Source organism: Sander vitreus, chromosome 2 (genome assembly GCF_031162955.1).
Source record: "Sander vitreus isolate 19-12246 chromosome 2, sanVit1, whole genome shotgun sequence".
Classification (NCBI taxonomy): domain Eukaryota; kingdom Metazoa; phylum Chordata; class Actinopteri; order Perciformes; family Percidae; genus Sander; species Sander vitreus.
In genome coordinates, this window is record NC_135856.1 from 31,516,900 (window position 1) to 31,528,847 (window position 11,948).

Consider the following 11,948-nt stretch of genomic DNA (forward strand, 5'->3'; position numbering starts at 1 on the left):
ACCATCAGCCCACAGCCAGACTGTAGAGTGGTGCAAGCAGCAAAAACCGAACCTGCTTGCGTTCCAGTATTGAGGAACTGATGTACTTGAATGTATGTTATGTTATCTATTGTGTTTCTTTATTTATTCATTTATTTAATTAATGGATGACTACAGTGAGCAAACAAGGAATGTAAAGACAAGGAAGTAAGATATTTGGAAATGTTTACAGGCATATCTTTAGATAGAGGAGTAGTGGGCCTTTTACACACATACACAAGCACACAAACTCAAATACACAGTGAATCAGTATTTGATTCCATTCATACACAGGCCTTTTGTATGACTGACCATGTTAAGATAAGAAGCACTGCAGTTTACTGATGCTTATATAGCTTTACATTCTCCAGGCTGTTGGTGAGGGCTTCTTTGAATGTTACTGTTTACAAAACCAAAAACTAGAGTGAGAAATGATTTCATCCAATACCACGAATCAAATCCCACAAATCAAGCCTGAAGCTGTTTTTGCCATTTTATAAATCTAGTAGCAGAATGCTGATGTATGCGTATTATGTGACTTCATGATACAACAGTTTGGATGAGATACAGTCCTTTGCACATTCAATGTGCTGTCATTTTGTACAGACATTTAGTATGATTTATGGAAATGTATTACATTTGCCAGCTGTTCTTTCATTTATTTGTCAGCACTCTCTTTCTCCCCCAGCAGTTGAAACACTGAACCCTCCAGTGCATGGTGATGTGGCTGTCAACCTTCCAACTTTTTTTCTCCATACATTTATTTATTTTTCTATTTAGTGCTAACATGTCCATTGAGAACAAGACACACCATTCTATAGGAGACTTGGTGACACTTTCCAATAGATATTTATGGTACATCATTTTACAAGTATTTTAAGTTTCAAGCAATCTGCAAGCTTTTCAAGATCATGAAAAAACCTGCACACCTCTGCCTGAGCTTTGTGGACAGTCAGAAAGCTCTTAGACAACAATGTCCCTTACACTAAGTGCATTATTATGACAGATTTCCCAATATGACCACATATAGTGGTAAGCCAGTGACTACATATGGGCACAGATAGCCCAAGCATTTCAGCATTACAGTATGTGCATACAGCACTGGTTATCTGTATGTGCATTTTGTGGGAGGGTCTCAGAGAAGATATGTCAAACTGACCCAATCATTGGTTGACAGCCTGTCATTTGAGTTCCTTGAACTCAACACATTTGTCACAAAATCATGTTCAACACCGATTTACGTAAAGCTTATTACTGTGGAAAAGCTGTCGTATTATAGCATTTTCACTTGGAATGTTTCTTAAAATTAAAGGGATTGACGCACACTGGACCTGCATGTTCACTGGAGAAATTGAAGTTATCAGAAAAAATACCACCAATGCAGTGCTGGGAACACAATTGCAAACAGTGTTTCTATATATATATATATATTTATAATGAAACACTTTTTTTTGTTTACTTGTCCTGTTCCTGTGGTTGCAACAGAATATAGTTCCCTGTATTTTATTCTCTGTTTGCAGCAATGAAGAATTGACTTACTTTTACTATAACCCCAAGAGAAAATTGCCCCAAACAAATGATGGAAAACATTTTTTTTTTTTTTTTAAATCATCTGTGCTCACGAAGCATGCTGTAAGAAGCCATAATATGCATTGTTGTTTCATCAGGGATTTTATCTGTGAATGACTGAATGATGTCTGCTCTTGCTTTGTAATGCTCAATTCCCACCATTAAAAACAATGTCAAGATGTTATTTGTATGATTCCTTTAAAGCTCAGGCACTTGTACCTTATTTACCATACTTTTTATTTCTCAGCACAGCCAGATAGTCTTGACTCCACAAAAGTAGGAAAAGGTGTGCAGTGCAGTGTTTACATTACATAGTCACATGGAGCGACACGCTGAATCTTTTTGGCTGATGTTAATTTCTCAGATGTGTAGTATTTGGTTTAGAAGCTTTTATTGGCGATATTTCGCAGCATAACATTACGCTAGGAAGAGGGTACTTTAGCGGTCTGCCCAGCTGCCATCGCCGTCATTTTCGACCCAAGAAGGTGTCCGTCCGCCGCTACAGTTCCCCTGTCGATAGCCTGGCACAGAACTGGCAGGCGGCCTGCAGAGTTGGTGCTAGCCAAGGGGGTAAGCCTCTCCCCGGAACGCGTAGCTCCTACGGCGCCATAGTAGAGGAATAACACAGACGGCAAAGGTGGGATTTGAACCTTCAGACTGTGGTGCAGTTTCTCTTCCAGTTGAACTCCCACGACTTAGAAAAGTCATATCAATATTTCAACTCAGCTTTAAAGGTCCCATGACATGGTGCTCTTTGGATGCTTTTATATAGGCCTTAGTGGTCCCCGAATACTGTATCTGAAGTCTCTTTTATATAGGCCTTAGTGGTCCCCGAATACTGTATCTGAAGTCTCTTTTATATAGGCCTTAGTGGTCCCCGAATACTGTATCTGAAGTCTCTTTTATATAGGCCTTAGTGGTCCCCGAATACTGTATCTGAAGTCTCTTTTATATAGGCCTTAGTGGTCCCCGAATACTGTATCTGAAGTCTCTTTTATATAGGCCTTAGTAGTCCCCTAATACTGTATCTGAAGTCTCTTTTATATAGGCCTTAGTGGTCCCCTAATACTGTATCTGAAGTCTCTTTCCCGAAATTCAGCCTTGGTGCAGAATTACAGCCACTAGAGCCAGTCCCACAATGAGCTTTACTTAGAATGTACCATTTCTGTGTCTGTAGCTATTGAGGAGGAGAGGGGGGGGGGGGGGTGGGGGTGTGGCCATGACCAACTGCCACTTTTCTCATTTGAAAGCCATGATGTCTCTCTCCTTCTCATGGGCAAAGCAGAGAAAGGGGAGGTAACCTTGCCCCTTATGACATCATAAGGAGGAGATTCCAGATCGGCCCATCTGAGCTTTCATTTTCTCAAAGGCGGAGCAGGATACCCAGGGCTCGGTTTACACCTATCGCCATTTCTAGCCACTGGAGGACCATAGGCAGGCTGGGGGAACTCATATTAATGTTCAAAAACCTCATAAAGTGAAATTTTCATGCCATGGGACCTTTAACTTTACAGAGTCGCTTCACATCTGTGAAGCAGGTTTCAGGTTATTTTAATGTATAGATAAATGTATTACAGGGTTTGATTTGTAATCACTCATTGTTAAATGTTAAAGGGGTTTTTCAAGGTTTATCTGCACATTTAAGTTTTTTATGGATTATCTGCATGTTTAAGAGGTATTAAGGGGCAGAAGGTAGTGAAGGAACAGAAGGAAAAGACAAACTTTGTTTCTCTGCAGGTTGATGAAGGTGATGTTTCTTCTTTCTCTCTGGGTCTTTGTGTTGCTCAACCCCGGAGATGGTCCAGTGGACAGTGTTGGGAAGGATACTTTCAAAATGTATTCCGTTACAGAATACAGAATACATACCCAAAAATGTAATTTGTAACGTATGCCGTTACATTACTCAATCTGAGTAACGTATTCTGAATACTTGGATTACTTCCACATTGAATTGCATTTTATAAGTAGGAATGCGGCCATCACATACAGCTTACTAAACAGGCCTATTCTGGTGTGTTCTTCTGTTCCAACTGGCTGAATGTGTACCTAAACAAGCAGATAAATTGTTGTATTTATAATCCCGAACTGTATACTACAAAAATCTAACCGCAGTCTAAGCTACCATGAGCTAATTTTAGCTAACGTTAGCTAACATGTCAAACAGGGCTAGTCTTTCAACGGCTCTGGGGATAGTAAATCAACACGTAGTCAGTCACCTTACTACAAAATACCAGTAAAACTACAGCAGACGACTACCCTTGGCTAATAAAAAAAAAAAAAACTTACTTTAAGATGCTTCTTCAGGTTCGAGGTGGAGGAATTTGGACGCTGAAAGGAAGTTGGTTACTGGAAAGCAGAAGTTGCACTGCACAGTTATATTTCGTTCTCCCTTCTCTTTCTTTAATGTGAAATGCTGTTTGAATTTCCAAGATAGAAACGCATTCCTGCCCTGGCTCTGTTGTGCCGGTTCTGGCTCCATCTTTACCTCTATCAGTGATCACGCAAATAGCTCACTTTTTCGTTTTCATATTGGGGCTTCTGGGAAATGCATGGAGTTGCGAGAGTGAATAAACCCGTGAAACAGAGAAGTATCGTCATGTAATCCATTGATTTCAACAATGTAACTGTATTCTAAATACCAACTATTTAAATTGTAACTGTAACGGAATACAGTTACTCATAATTTGTATTCTGAATACGTAACGCCGGTACATGTATTCCGTTACTCCCCAACACTGCCAGTGGAGAAGGATACCCGACCAACAATCCAGGAGACGTAGGTTCAAACCCCGCCTAAGGTAACCCATACAGGAGTGTTTGTGATGAACGGACGTGGTTTCATTTGTATGGGTCAATTTCAACTGATTTTCCAACATTGTTTTCAACTTCCGAATTTCCAACACGTTGTATGTGATATGCGATAGCCCCTCCAAATGTCTGTGCCTGTTGCTGTCGATACATAATTCCCTAAATCTGAAGGGGGGGGGGAAAGAGTCAATCTTTTCTGATAACTGCATTTAACTACTCAACCACTAGAGGGCAGAAACATTTAAAAACAAACCGCAATGACACACTACTGCATCAATGCTTTAGGCCGAAAATCATCACGTTGAAACTCAACTTTTAAAGAAAAACATGAGAAGTCTTTAAAAGGGAAGAGAAAAAAGAGAGGGAAATAAATAAATGTGGACTTACGAAATAAAAGGTCTCTGAATGAAATGAATGTGGACCCATGAAATAAAAGTCCCCTGAATGAAATTAAAGTAGTGATTTCAATCATATTGAATGAAATGGCATTTTATAATGTGATGATGAAAAAAATGGGAAAAAGTGAATTTGGGGTAAAACAGAAAGTCATAGGTGAATTACTGTATTAGACTGACCTACCCACCATATACTGATAAAAATCCCCCTCATTTTGATATTTAATCATTTTTGTACCAAAAGTATTGAATTTGTGGATAACCTATGATATCTGTGTCATTAGGGGTGGTCGTCCAATATGGGTGAACTTTGAGGGCCCCTGTCTCGCTAATGGTTGATCATTGTGGTTACTCAAACCACGATTTAACACTCTCTCATTAAGGTTAACATGTAGAAAGAAATATTCCAAATAGAAAGAAGTGAGGTTAGAAATTGATTGATTTCTGACTGAATGCCCCCGCTGCAATATTTAAAACTTTTAGGATACATGTTGAGTTAGTTACCCTTTTCAATATGGACTATTTATTTCCCTAATCACTCAACTTTGGCCATCATCCAATCATATATACATGCACTCACTGGGGAGGAAAATAAACTACACCATAGTTACAAAATAACAAAAAATTGTAGCTAACATTTTTAGCATGTCCTCAACCAGAATTCCCTCCACAGTAACGTTGTCAGGAAAGCTCTTTATGGTGAGTATGCTGATGTCAAACACTGTTGGTCTGTACGTTCTGCTTTTAAATGTGATGGGTTGATGTTAAGATGCTGTTAAGCTATATCCAGGATTTTCTTTTTCCAAATAGACATCATATAAAATACTGTGCAAAGCACTCAAAGTTACACAAAACATTACCAAACAGTTAATTCTGACTTTTTTTTCTGGGTTGAAGCTTCCATGACAACTTGTTACATATATATATATAAATACAGCAGGAGTATCTTTAGCAAAGAGATGGCAATAGATTTTAGAAAAAATCCTACTGTCAGCTCTCCTGTCTTAATCAGTGATCAATCTCATAAATATTTAGGGACTGTCTTGGACGACAAATGTGTCAAAGAAAGCCAATGAGCGTTTGTATTTCTTTTCGTAAGCTCCGTAATTTTTACACTGATGTGACTCTGATGAGAATGTTTTATTTTTGTTTTATTTAATCACTTTTTAGTTTTAGCTTTGTAAGCTAGTACGGTTTACTGCACCAAAAGGATAAAAAAAAAAAAACGACTTCAGGGGATTGTGAAATTGTGCGGGGAAATAGCAGGTAGGCTACCACTCTGACCGATCTCTCCCATGTATTTCAAGCAAGAGATATTAAGAAGATATACTGATTTGATTACAGCAAAGACAACGTCGGCAGTATTGACGGCAAAATAGGTTACATAATATTTCGTTCTGTATTGACAGGTGCAATATTTGAAAATCAATAATTATTATTATTATTTTTTTTTAAATTACATTTATATCTGCATTTTTGTCAAAACGTAGAGACTTTCAAACATCAACATGTCATTTATTAATATGTATTCGTGTCAAAATGACATATAAACATCTTTTCCTATTCTATTTTGCCTGGAAACGCTTCTAACACGCTTGCGTGTCGCGTGAGAAACAGGCGTTGGTTCTATTTCTAGCATGCACGCGTTTTCGGCGCGGCTGAGATGTTCGTGTCACGCAGGCAGTGTGCAAGCTCTAACCCCCAATTTCCACTTCCACGTTCTGCATTCAATGGAAATCCGGATCCGCTGCGGAACAGCTCCGTGCTCCGCCGTCCGTCAATACCCACAAGGTCCAGATTTGTTGCGGCACAGCTGCGGCCATGACTGACAGCTGTAGTCACGAGGACCCACGAGATCTCGCAAATTCACGTAGAATAGAACCACAATACCAACAACAGTTTGTTTCCATCCAGAGGAGTAGAGGGGAAACTACTCTGTGCTGTGTTTTCAAGGTGTAGTGCATGGAAATATGATCCGCTGTGAGCACGGCGTATTTTATTTTGAAAATTAACCGGATGTTTATTTTGTTTATGTGCTCGACTTCCTGTCCCGCACTATCTGCCGTGTGCTGATTTGCTGCGGAGCTCTCCGGTGTCTGGCAAAAATAGAAGCTCTGCGTATCTGCACCGGAGGGCTGCGGACCGCCGGGCTGCGGACCGCCGGAGCTGGGACGCAGTCGGAACAAAGCCGTTCTGCAGTCAGTGAAAATACACACATTGACTTTAATGGAAACCTAATGACTCTGCCGCTGTTCAGGAGCCGTTCCACATCCAGTGGAAATTGGCGGTAACGGTACAGATCCATTTGTCCGACACGACTGAAGCGTGGTGTCGCGACATCATACATCCATGGTTGATGCTCCACGCCCTTGACCGGCAGCTGATTGGACGAACGCCTGACATGGGTTTGGCTTCTCGAGAATTTCATCAGACTGTCATGGCGGCTCGTTGAGAATACGATCTAGTATTTTACGAAAATAGTTCACCGAAACGTGTTTCTGAAAACATTTTAAGCGAGAAATAGGCCATACAGTTGCTGAATCTGTCTTTATTTCAGATTGACAAAGGTCAGTTTAAAAGATTTACGTCTACTTCTACTGGATAGTCACGTTGCATTCAACGGATTTATTTGCATAAAAATGGGCATTGGCCAGCTTCCGGAATGCTTTGCGTGCACGTTGAAGTCGCTTGACGTCACCCATAGGACCCATAGGAATAGAGTGGAGCGCGGCGCAACAGAAGCGTCGCACGGTCAAATGGATCTGTACCGTAACCTGTTAACATGGGAGCCGAAATACAGCCAGTGTGTGGCCGGCCTGAGTTAAAACGTAATTGCTGCTGCTGCGATACGTGCTCTCAATGATTAATCTTTATATTGTTGCTGTCGTTGTTGTATGATTGTATATGTTGGCTGCTGGCTGTTTCACAGATTGCCCCTCGGGGATTGAGCCCTATCTGTGTTTATACTGGCCTCACAGCCTGTTTGCTGTCATTGCGTTCTATAGGCTTGCCTTTGAATTTTGTATAGATAAAATGTTTTTTGTCAATTGCAGGTGGTTAATGCCACTGGTATTTCCATTGGCACTGGTTTGGCATCCACTTGTGATACTGTCATATCTACGGTGGCCCTGAAGTGCAAATCACAACAGCAAATAAAAAAACGCAACAGCAAATCATAAAACACAATGGCAAATAGGAAAACACGACTGCAAATATGAAAACACTTCAACAAATCATAAAACACAACGGCAAATAGCAAAACAGTTCAACAAATCAGAAAACACAACAGCAAATAGGAAAACACGATAGCAAATAAAAAACACAACAGCAAATAGGAAAACACGACAGCAAATGGGAAAAGGTCCAATCAGGAGGGTCTGTCCTCTTCTAGATAGGCCCTACCTATTCTGGTAGAAGTTAATGCCGTTGTGTTTTAAAATTTGTTGAAGTGTTTTCCTATTTGGTGTTGTGTTTTCCCATTTGCTATCGTGTTTTCCTATTTGCTGTCGTGTTTTATGATTTGTTGAAATGTTTTCATATTTGCTGTCGTGTTTTCCTATTTGCTGTCGTGTTTTATGATTTGTTGAAATGTTTTCATATTTGCTGTCGTATTTTCCTGTTTGCTGTCGTGTTTTCATATTTGCTGTCGTGTTTTCCTATTTGCTGTTGTGTTTTCCCATTTGCCGTTGTGCTTTGTGATTTGTTGAAGTGTTTTCCTATTTGCTGTCGTGTTTTCATATTTGCTGTCGTGTTTTCATATTTGCCGTTGTGTTTTCATATTTGCTGTCGTGTTTTCATATTTGCCGTTGTGTTTTATGATTTGTTGAAATGTTTTCCTATTTGCCGTTGTGTTTTATGATTTGCTGTTGTGATTTGCACTTCAGGGCCACCGTACATATCTCACCAGAGCTTCTTTCCCCTTAAAAGTAGCTCAACAATATGATTTTGTATCAAGTTTGTTTTCTTGGCCTGTTCATACCTTTGCTTAGTAGTGTGATCGGTATTGGTTAACTCTACATATTTATCTACCTGTTTCATGCAGACGTATGGGAGCGGTAACTTGAAGCGTGTGGGTGTTATTCTCCAGAGGGGGGTTCTGATTCTGCTGCTGGCCTGTTTCCCCTGCTGGGCTATCCTCATAAACACTGAACCTCTCCTACTAGCTGTCAAACAGAGCCCAGAGGTTGCCAGGTCAGTCCCAATGGGGAAGTATTTTTGTCTTCATATGAGTGGCGTGGAGGATGGAGTTGGGTGATTGCGTTCCTAACAGCTTGATCAAAAATGTTAATATTATGATGTAATTGGCTATTGTTTTAATCACTTTTTAGCCTACTGTACAGTAACCCGGGCTCACATTAATTCCTTCACTATTTACATAAAATATACAGTCTTATGATTCAGTTGTACACTTTATTTACATACACTTTTATAATGTAGATTTGAAGAAACTCAAAGAAGAAATCATTTGTATATGAAATAACCAAATGGAAATGTCTATTTTTGGTTAATCCTGTGAATTCAATCAAATTATTTTATTCCACTGCTGTTCAAAGCCTTTAAATTCAACATTGACACAAGGTAGTCTGCTCCATGATTTGCAACATTGCCCACAATGGCCTAATATAATAAGATATATTTGAGGGGTAGAAAACAAATCTTTATTCTCTCAACTCATATAGTCTTGCATAGCCAGTGGATGACGTTTTGAGAGCTTTGTGAGTTAATGATGTGAGTTTCTTGAACATGGTTTGACGTCAGGAACGCCTTTGTGTGATCTGTGCCAATTTTGAGTAACTGAGTGTTCACGGTAAAATATCTGTGTTCCCAAGTTGCTTTCTTTGGCTTATCCTCCGGCTCTTCCTGTTTTAGCCTCCCTCTTAGTTTGCACATAGAATCCAAGGTTGCTGAGGTGAGACTGGGTGAAAAAATGTTGGCAACATTTTGAAGTATTTTTTGGCTCGGCTAGTGTTCCTCTGGTCTTTCCAGACCCCAACCCAATAACCACAGGCTGATTCAATGGATTGTTTTTGCCCATCTGAGCAGATACTCTTTAAAAAGCACCTGGCTCTTTAATGTTGGCTGTGCCACTGTGTTATCTCTCTAGTCTTCTATCTGTCTTGTCACTCTTAAATGCTTCTCAGGCGCCTAAGTTGCTGGGTTGCAGGATGGAGATTGGCCTACTGGGGGGAGACTCTATTGAACCGTCAGTATGGCACATGATATACAGTAGTCAGAAGGGAATGTAAAATGAAGTAGCTGTGGTCTGCCGGAGGGAACACTGTTTTTATGAGGGGGGGAGGGTTGATGACCCCTTTGCTTCACTAGGTGTCAAAAGAGTAAGAGTTAGGCTGCGTTTCATTTCTCTATCTTACCCCTACCCCTTACCCCTACCCCTTAGTTTTGCGTGCTCCCATGAGAGTAAGTGCTGTCCCAATACTCATTCTGGTCGAGGGCTAGGGCTAAGTGGAAGGGCTATATACCCCTTAACGTCAACTAAGAACGCAAGCTTACTTGAACAGCAAGGGACCCAGAATCATTGCGCAACAAGGAACTTGGCTGCCCGGTCGACCAGAGAGAGTATACCAAAGTATTTTCGGCTTAAAGAATTAATTTAAAAATTATGACGGTCTTGTTTTGTGCTCTACACAGTCCTGTACATATATATTGCAACCATATTTGTAATTGAAACGTTTTTAAAAATCGCTAGCTTGCTATGCTAACGCTAACGCTAAAGTTAACGTTAACGTTAGCTACATTGCTTATTTGCACAACAGTCCCGCATTTCTCTGCCTTGAATGGACTCCATGCATGTCTACAGTGTTAACTAAACTCCATTAGCTGCTTTGGCGACATCAATACGTGCTTTACACTGTCCTGTATCACACAGGGACGCCGGAGGAAACCCAGCAGCTGATCCACTTTCTGAAAACGAGCAGAAGTTTCTGCGTTCATGTTGTAGCCATTCATTATTGTATTTGTACTGTATTATTGTAATCATGTGTAATTCATTCCTGTTCATGCACCTGTACATTGTTGTTGGTTATGATACAGGACACTAATGAAAGAAATGGGGTATGAGGGGAAAGGTTACTGGCCAACAGGCATCAGAATGGGGTCTGGAATTTCAGAATAGCTGTAGTTTTTTGTTTGTTTGTGGTCTTGCGTGTCTTTTTTTAGTTTTATACATTTGAGTGCCTTTTTTTATGTGTGTGACATGTAAGTTATGGTTCTAATAGTTGTAATAGTTGTAATAATGTTTATTTTATTGGGCAATAAAGACAGCTTTTTGTTAACAAAGAAAGTGTTTCTGAATATCAATGACATTTAAAACAGTGATAACTGAAACAGATATACAACACACCATGCAGTGTGTATACAAATATGTAGTAGTATGTATGATGATATAACCAACTGGCATCCCATTTCATAGGGGTATGTTTTCACCCCTACCCCTTATCCCTCGTTTTTCGAGGGCCAAGGGCTAAGGGGTAGGGGTAAGATAGAGAAATGGGATTCAGCCTAAGTGACTTGTGATAAACCAAAGAGCCAAAGAGAACCATTTATATTTTCTCAGCTAGCAGACCATACCAGGCATGAAATGCAAGCAGTACCCTATAAAAAAAGATGAATATGGCTAGGGGCCATAAGTGTAGTTAGAATGTGAATTTAAAGATTTTAGGATGAATATGTTTGAGATGGTTTCCTTCTTCAGTTGCTACGTGAATATATGGTAAAGAGATTCAACTTGTAGTTCAAATCAGCATTCAATCCTTGAACCACTTTTATTCAGCTCAGACTTTAACACAAATACAGATAACTATTCTGCCATTTATCTCCCCCGTTGGATCAGTTTGTTTCCATGACTTCCCTGTATGTCATCTTGTGTTTAAATCCAGTGTGAGTGTGGTTCTTTTTCTCAGTGTCATAACTGTTGAAAATTAACCTGCAAGCGTAAGATACCAGACACCGACTCTGAAGTGTCACGTAGGAAGAAGCCTAAACGGGTTATGTATTAAACTATCTAACATCTTAAAGTCTGTAAGACTTGGGGCTTGGTCTACCCAATGGCAGTGACGCCCCCAAAACCGCTGCACGAGCTGGTTGGCTAGGAGGAAACTCCACGTGGGTACCTTCCTCCATAACACACATAGACACCGC